At 49.8% G+C, this 8,962-nt stretch overlaps 1 long non-coding RNA gene across 1 annotated transcript in view; it reads left to right on the top strand.

Moving 5' to 3' along the window:
- Positions 1 to 1,044: 1,044 nt before the first annotated feature.
- LOC119473447 overlaps positions 1,045 to 8,962 on the top strand; it is a 30,703-nt gene continuing 22,785 nt past the window's right edge. Inside the window, exons 1-2 of the long non-coding RNA XR_005202670.1 lie at positions 1,045 to 1,113; positions 7,488 to 7,619. This is a non-coding gene — a long non-coding RNA (uncharacterized LOC119473447). The remainder of the gene's footprint in view (positions 1,114 to 7,487; positions 7,620 to 8,962) is intronic.

Genomic DNA, 8,962 nt, shown 5'->3' with positions numbered 1-8,962 from the left:
CTCATGAGGAGCAAGTTACATTGTCTTCATGGGCATCCCTGTGTTCAGTAAAACCCACGCTTGCTTGCTCTTTCTTTCTTTCTTTCTGTCTGTCTGTCTCTTTCTTTCTTTTGAGACAGTCTTACTCTGTTGCCCAGGCTGGAGTGCAGTGGCACGATCTTGGCCCACTACAACCTCCACATCCCAGTTTCAAGCGATTCTCCTGCCTTAGCTTCCCAAGTAGCTGGGATTACAGGCGCCCGCCACCATACCTGGCTAATTTTTTTGTATTTTTAGTAGAGACAGGGTTTCACCATGTTAGCCAGGATGGTCTCCATTTCCTGACCTTGTGATCTGCCTGCCTCGGCCTCCCAAAGTGCTGGGATTATAGGCGTGAGCCACTATGCCTGGCTCTTTTCTTTTCCTTTTTTTTTTTTTTTTAAACAGTTTTATCCTGTCATCCAAGCTGGGGTGCAGTGGCACCATCTTGGCTCGATGCAACTGCAAACTCTGCCTCCCTGGTTCAAGCAATTCTCATGCCTCAGCCTCCCAAGTAGCTAGGATTACAGACATATGCTACCATGCCCAGCTAATTTTTTTTTTTTTTTTTTTAGAGACGGGGTTTCACCTTGTTGGCCAGGCTGGTCTCAAACTCCTGATCTCAAGTGGTTCACCTGCCTTGGCCTCCCAAAGTGCTGGGATTGCAGGCCTGAGCCAGTCAGCTGCCTGGATGACTTTTCTATTTTGAGATTTTTGGGGGTCCAGCCATGGGTTTTTGTTGTCGTTGTTGTTGTTTGTTTTGTTTTTTATTTTGTCTTTCCAGCATTCCCTATTCCTTCTTCCTATTTTCCTGCATTCTCAGTCCAAGAGCTTAGGTGAGGCTGAATCACCTTTAGATACTCATGACCAGGCACCCACCAAAGGAGTCCAGGCCCTGGCCTTATTGACTGGTTCCAGGATAGGCACTGAGGTTTGGCCAATTAGAACATTTCAGCACTCTAACTACACTGATTGGTTTTGGGATAGGCATATGACCAGGTTGGTCCAGTGGGAGCCAACCCAGGGACATTCCCCTGGAGTGGCTGGAAAAGAGGAGTCTCTCAATATTCTGCAACTGCTAACAGCCAGGAAGGGGTGAGCAAGAGACTTCCAGGGGCCATGATATGGGGCCTGATAAGGAAGCCAACACCCAGGAAGCAGGATCAGGGGAAGAGAGACACACTCACAAAGCCCTGATGATCTTGTTTGAGCCTTGTGGTCCAGCTGAGCCTAAAGTCTTACATTCCTGGATCCTTGTTACATGGGACAATAAATTTCCTTTTTTCGCTTAAGTCAGTGTGAGTTGGGTTTCTACCATAGCAACTTAAAAAGCTCCGTCTGACACAAATGTCTGGCCTATTTGCATTACTTTTTTTCCCCAAAGGAAGCTTTCCTCGCATCATCATGTGATGCCATGGTTTGGTTTGGTTTTTGTTTTGTGTGTGTGTGGTATGGGCTCGCTCTGTCACCCAGGCTGGAGTGCAGTGGCACCATCTGGGCTCATCGCAACCTCCGCCTCCCAGGTTCAGGTGATTCTCCTGCCTCAGCCTCCTGAGTAGCTGGGATTACAAGCATGCACCATCACACCTGCTAATTTTTGTATTTTTCATAGAGATGGGGTTTCACCATGTTGGCCAGGCTGGTCTTGAACTCCTGCATTCAAGTGATGCACCTGCCTCAGCCTCCCAAAGTGCTAGGATTACAGGCGTGAGCCACCGCACCCGGCCATTTGATGCTATTTCTAAGCACCAGTGTGGAAGAGTGTCAAATGTGGCATCAGGCTGCTGAGGCCGAGGCGGGCGGATTTGGATCAAATTTCTGCTAGTTTCTCCCTTGGGCCAGGCCTTTCATTTCTCAAAGCCTCAGTAGCCTCATCTATAAAATGAGAATATTAATATCTCCCCTCACAGTGCAGATGAAACAGGAAAATGTGTTAAACCTTTGCATACGCTGTTCCTTCTGCATAGAATGCTATCCCTTCTCTTCTTTGCTGACTTAGCATCTATTCATCTTCAGAGTCTCAGCACAGGAGCCCTTTTGTCAGGGCTCTCTCTCTAACCTCGTTGGCCAAGTCCGGTTGCTCCATTAAATTGTCCCATTCTTGGGAACTTTCATCACAGAATCAATGTGTCATTCTAGGCATGATTACTCTCCACCTCCCCCGCTGGAATGTGAGTTTCATGGGGACAGGGAAGTGTCAGTTTCTGCTCACCACTAGGTCTTCAGTACCCTGCACAGAGCAGGTCTTTGAGAAATGGTCAATGTGTTAACTGCTGCTGCACGAGACTCTATTCAAAAGTTCTAGGAGGTTGGGTGCTCAGGCCTATAATCCCAGTGATTTGGGAGGCCATGGCAGGATTCCTTGAACCCAGGAGGGTGAGACCCACCTGGGCAACATAGTGAGACCCCTATCTCTACAAAAAAATTTAAAAATTAGCTGGGCGTGGTGGTGCATCCCTGTAGTCGTAGCTACTTGAGAGGCTGAGGTAGGAGGATGGCTAGAGCCCAGGAGTTCGAGGCTGCAGTGAGCTAGGATCCTGCCACTGCACTCCAGCCTGGGCGACAGAGCAAGATCTTGTCTGTAAAGATAAACGTTAAAAATTTTAAAAAGTTTTTGATAAGTAGAGTTTCTTTGGACTCAGCCTACATAGAAGTGAGTGTCTGAAGTTACTATGATTCCAGCAAGTGTCCACATGGGTTCATTTGACCCAAAACCAACGGAGGGGAGTGTTGGTCTCTATATGGCTCGCCTGAGCCGTGCAGATGGCAGGTCTTCATCCATCAGCCAATGGACAGCCACTGTTCCCTTAGGTCCAGGAAGGCAGGAACAGTGGCACACAGGACAAGTGGCCCTCAGAGAACCCATAGAAGAGATGAGCTTAAAAGGAACGAGATGAAGGCTGGGTGTGGTGGCTCATACTTGTAATCCCAGTGACTCAGGAGGCCTAGATAGGAGGATCATTTGAAGCCAGGAGTTAAGACAAACCTGGGCAACATAGTGAGACTCCTGTCTCTACAAAAAAATTTAAAAATTAGCCAGGACTGGTGGCACACACCTGTAGTCTCAGCTACTCAGGAGACTGAGGCGGAAGGATCACTCGAGCCCAGGAGTTCAAGGCTGCAGTGAGCCATGATCATGCCACTGTACTCCAGCCTAGAGTGCGGGTTAGATGCTAGGTTAACAAAGAAGATGCCAAGTTTAACAAGGAAAAGCATTCTGTGCAGAAGGAACAGCATGTGCAAAGGCTTCACACATATTTTCCCGTTGCATCTGCACTGTGAGGGGGATGTTAATATTCCCATTTTATAGATGAGGCTACTGAGCATTTGAGATATGAAAGGCACTCCAGCCTTTTATTCTTTTATTGAAACAGGAAAAGAATAAAATAAAATAAGGATATTATGAGCTCTGGAGAAGACCTCCCTGGGTTTGTAATTGCGCTCTGTCACTGACTAGCTGTGCAGCTTTAGACAGCCTTGATCCATCTCGGTTTCCTCATCAATAAAACGGAGATGTCATTCCTGTGTTGCGAGACACTGGCTGGGTCCAAGTCTCTGCTCCTCCATTCACCTGTGTGAACACAGCCCACTAGTTTACCATTTCCTGCCTCAGTTTCCTTGGCTGTAGGATAAGGTAGCAACAGAATCTAATTCTTAGAGAGGTTGGAATGATTAGGCTATTTAATGAATGAAGTGCCAGCCACCAAGCCTGAGTTTAATGGACACGCAATGTATGTGGCTACCGCTGTCCTCCTGCTGCTCCTGTATTAGTTTTATTAGCGGTAATATTAATATAATGAATAAGCTGGCTTATGTCAAGCACCCAACACTGCCAGGGCATGATTGGGCCCTTTCTCTTCTGATGTGTGTCCTGGCTCTGGCCACTGGCTGACCCACCCCAATTAGGTGACTCTCATGTTAATATTGACACACAAAGAAGCCAGCTGGTGACCTCTGAACTCATCCCACTTGGGATCACAGGCTGATTTTGGCCCAGCCCTCGACTCTGAGAGCCGGACGCGTAATCTCCTTTGACACCAAAAAGAGTTGGCCTCACCCTGACCTTTGCTCCCTGCTTCACTGATTTCCAGTGTTTCCTGGACCTGACGGGCGTCACGTTGCCCATGGCATGGATGTGGCCTGGAGAGAGTGGAGGGAGGCCTGGATGGGCCAGTGTTTGGGGAAGGAGTAGGGAGGGACCGGGCAAGTGGAGGCCTGTGGCTCCAGAAAACACACCTGTGGCCAGGTGCGGAGGTTCATGCCCTTAATCCCAGCGCTTTGGGAGGCCATGGTGGGAGATTCGCTTGAGGCCAAGATTAACCAGGACAATGTAGCAAAATCCTGTCTCTCAAAAAAAAATTAATTAGCTTGTCATGGCAGTGCATGCCTATAGTCCCAGCTGCTCAAAAGTGAGAGGCGGATGGCTTGAGGCCAGGAGTTCGAGACCAGCCTGGGCAGCAAGCAAGATCCCCCATTTCTACAAAAATAATTAGCCAAGTGTGATGGCACAAGCCTGCAGTCCTAGCTACATGGGAGGCTGAGGCAGGAGGATCACGGAGTTCAGGAATTCAAGGTTACAATGAACTATGATGGTGCCACTGCACTCCAGCCTGGGCGACAAAGTGAGACCTTGTTTCTATATAAATAGATAAATCAAGCTCACCTGTTTGGATGGATCTGTGGGGACAGATTGCCAGACAGGGACCCGTTAGGAGGACAACGGTCCATGAGGAGATGATAGTGACTCCACCTGAGTGCTGGTGAGAAACGGAGCCGGCAGGACAGTCACTGGGGAGGTGCAAGGTACAGGGTCCCAACCATTTAGCCTGAGGGGTGTAGGGAGGAGATTCTCTAGGGAGGAGGTCTCTTCTCAAATGTACTCAACACGGGATTTTGTCCCGTTGCTCTGGGCTTACAATGAAGGAATACAGATGCCTTGCTCAGTGCTCCCCGACCCCCTGCCACTGCTGTGGGTGGTCTGCACGAGCGATGGCCTTGTGCCTTTTCCCCAACACCAACACCAGCCCTGTGCCTCGGCCCCAAAACCAGCCTCAGCCCTACCTACCCTAACACTGAGCCCAGGAAACAGACCCAGAATCAGGTGATGCCTGAGAGGAGTTACCATGGCAACAGATGTCATGGCACAGAGAGAGATGGGGAGTTTTGCTGACCATCCCCAGCCCACTGGCTGCCCCTGTAGTGGGATACATGAACCATAAACTGTCCTTGCAGCTGGCCCTGGAGACTTGGCCCTGGACATCCTGCCAAAGGAGAGGTCTCCTAAGGCTAGTCACTAGACACAAGCGCCAGGCCAACCTCCTGATGGAGCTCTCTGGCTCTTCCAGCTTTCTCTGTATGATGCCTTTTATTACAGCCCCTCTGGGAGACCGTCTGCTTCCATTTTCTCCTCGGGGCTGTCTCCCTCCTGTGCCGCTGATGGAAGATGAGCTTCTGAACCCTGGATTCACACCTGGCTGAACCTCCTTTGCAATGGGCTTGGGGCTTATAGGTGCAGTGGGGGAGAATGAAGGAAGGGTCGAAAGAACTGAGGTTAAGGGGGAGGCCTCTGGAGCCAGACCTGCCTGGATTTGACTCCGATTCTGTCACTCTGGCTGTGTGGCCTTGGGCCAATTACTTAGTCTCTGAGCCTCCTTTCATCATCTGCAAACTGGAAGTGATTACAGCAGCACTCACCTTATTAGGTCATGGTGAGGATTAAATGAGATAATACATAATAAATGTTAGGACAGGGCCTGGCGGAACATAAACACTTACTGTCCATAACTTCCTCCCCTCACTAAATTCACCCCATTCCTGGGAAGAGAGGAACATTCTTTGCTACAGAGCTACGAGAATTCAGAGGATCAAGTAAAAGTGTAAAAGAGTGAACAAGTGAGAATTGAGAGTTTTGGGAATTAGAAAGAAGGGTGCTTTCTTTTTTTTTTTTTTTTTTTTTTTTTGGGTCTGGGTCTCGCTCTGTCTCCCTGGCTGGAGTGCAATGGTGCTATCTCGGCCCATTGCAACCTCTTCCTCCTGGGTTTAAACAAATCTGTGCCTCAGCCTCCCGAGTAGCTGGGATTACAGGCACATGCCACCACTCCTGGCTAATTTCTGTATTTTCAGTAGAGACAGAGTTTCACCATCTTGGCCAGGCTGGTTTTGATCTCCTGACCTCATGATCCACTCACGTCGGCCTTCCAAAATGCTGGGATTACAGGCATGAGCCACCGCATTCAGCCTGAAAGAAGGGTGCTTTCTTAATACACTCTGCACTAGACAGTAAGTTTTCAGGGAGCAGAAAGAAAAGTAAAAGTCTGTCTGATTTCCCCCAATCCTTCCAACACCCGGCACAGGGCTAGGCACAAACTTTTATTTCCACAGTCTGGAAATGCCATCCATTATAAAAGGGACCATCCATTTAGAGTATTTCTCTTTCTTTTTCTTTTTTAAGAAGGAGTCTCCCTCTGTCACCTAGGCTGGAGTGCAGTGGTGTGATCTCGGCTCACTGCAACCTCCGCCTCCCGAGTTCAAGCGATTCTCATGCCTCAGCCTCCTGAGTAGGTGGGATTATAGGCACACACCACCATGGCTGGCTAATTTTTGTATTATTAGTAGAGACAGGGTTTCACCATGTTGGTCAGGCTGGTCTCAAACTCCTGACCTCAGGTGATCTGCCCGCCTCAGCCTTCCAAAGTGCTGCAGCAAATAAGAACGGGTGTTATATATGTACTAGATCCCAGTTTCAAAATGTTAAAAAGAAAAAAAATAGTTCATCTTCAAACTGGAGAAATAAAATAATAGGTCATTAATAAATGGTAATTGACCATGTGAATGAATGGTTACTGGAAATTACAGTACAATAGAACATAGTCAGATACTCATTATGCTCACAAATACTGGAAGAATTAGAAAAGGGATCCACCATAACAAGCAGGGTGCATCTGGGAAAACTTCCTGGAAGAGGCAGCCTGTGAGTGGGAATAAGCAAAAACTAACTTATCTGACTTGGGGAGAGGAAGAAATGGCAGTTGGGCACAGGAGGCAGAGTCTTGATAAATTAGGAGGCTGTGTGACCACCATCATCCCCCTCCTTAGGTAGGGAGGATGTCAGAATTATCCAGGGAAGTGACTTCTACGTCAGCTCAGAGAAGCCAGGACCAGATCGGACATGAGTCCCAGGGCACGGACCTGCAGTGCACCAGGCTAGGCCCACAGCGGGCTTAAGGCACTGGAGGCAAAACAGCCTGGGTTCAAATGCCAGCTGCTGCTTCGCTGGGCAACTCTAGACTGGTTACTTGGCTTCTCTGGGCATCAGATCCCTCCTCACCCAGGAAGTAGGGCAGATGACAGGGCTCTGAGGTGAGGCATGCGCAGAAGCTGGCATATGGAAGGTGCTTCATAAATATTAATTAAATTTATAATAGGACATGGTTTCTTTCTTTCTTTCTTTTTTTTTTTTTTTTGAAAAGTTTTGAAAGGTAAAGACCATTAGCTTGAGGGCAGAAGACAGACCACCCTGACTGCTGAATTCTTCCCGATCTGAAATTGGAGCATTCCAAGCTCCTCAAATGAGTCATAAGCCGCCAAGACTGAGTCTCTGGGTGAGGATGGGTAGAACCAGCTACTTCCTTTTCAGGGCTCCGTGCAAAATGCAAATGAGGGGTCAGCACTAAGTACCGGAATGTGCCCATCAAGCTGCCTGGGCCTGGCAGCAGCCACACAGCCTTGGGCTGGAATCTGGGGAAACGCTGTGGGACCTCCCATGGTCTAGGACACCCTGAATCTGAACACAGCCCTGTGGAGTAGGTGCTATGTTATCCTCCTCTTACAGATGGGGAAACTGAGGCACAAAGAAACCGACCACCAGCTGAGCCACCAAAGAACAGGCAACTGGTGGCGTGGCTTTTAAAAGGGAAACTATGCCCCTGGATCTGGAGGCATCTGACCCCACTGGCCCCTTCTTTTAGGAGGAAATACACATCCTGCGAGATGGAGGCAGCTTGCAAAGGGGGTGAAGCCAAATGCAAGAGGCCAGGGCAGCTGGGTTTTCCATCGCAGTCCCCAGGGCACCTCCTTCCCGTCCCCCACCATACCCCGCTTCCTCCAGCTGGGAGCCCCCTCCCTCCAGCAGGACAGGGTCTGGCCTCGCCAACTTGCGGCCAGGGCCCGGGGCCAAGAGTTAACGTCGGAAGGGAGCTCGGGAGAGTGTGAGAGCGAAAGGACATGTCAAATCAATCATATTTAAACAAAAGCCTCTCCCGCCCAAGGGCCCTTTTAAAAGCTGCTTATTTAATTAAAAGTCCCATTTTCCATATTTATGGCCCTTATTCAGTTAAATATTAACCGCTGGGGCCAGGGCTAGTGTGTGCTTTGTGAGCGGTGTGCGGGGAGGTTCATTACCGCGGCCGGGATTTATCAGACGGTGGCGCGGCCGCGGCGGATCAATGCGGCCTGCCCTGGACAAACACGCGCGGGGCGGCGGGGCCGGGTGGGGGCGGCGGGGCCGGGTGGGGGCGGCGGGCCCGAGGGCGCCTCCTCGATCTCCGGCCGGACCTGGCGACTCGGGGACTCCTTCCTCTCTCCCTGTCTCTCGCTTCGGCGTGCTGTCCCTGGGGCTCAGTGGTATGCCCGTCGTCAGAGACAAGAGAGACAGTGAGAGACTCAGAAAGAGACAGAGTATGAGACCCAGAGAGAAATACAGGGAGATGGTGAGAGACCCAGAGAGAGACAGACAGTGAGACCCAGGGAGAGAGATCCAGAGAGACAGTGAGACCCAGAGAGAGATACAGAGAGACAGTGAGATCCAGAGAGACAGTGAGACCCAGAGAGAGACAGTGAGACCCAAAGAGAGATACAGAGAGATGACAAGAGACCCAGAGACAGTGAGAGACCCAGAGAGAGACAGACAGTGAGACCCAGAGAGAGATCCAGAGAGACAGTGAGA

The sequence above is a fragment of the Cebus imitator genome, unplaced genomic scaffold, assembly GCF_001604975.1.
Source record: "Cebus imitator isolate Cc_AM_T3 unplaced genomic scaffold, Cebus_imitator-1.0 Scaffold8, whole genome shotgun sequence".
Classification (NCBI taxonomy): domain Eukaryota; kingdom Metazoa; phylum Chordata; class Mammalia; order Primates; family Cebidae; genus Cebus; species Cebus imitator.
Note: the sequence above shows the minus strand (reverse complement) of the source record. Positions and strands in the feature narration are given on the sequence as shown.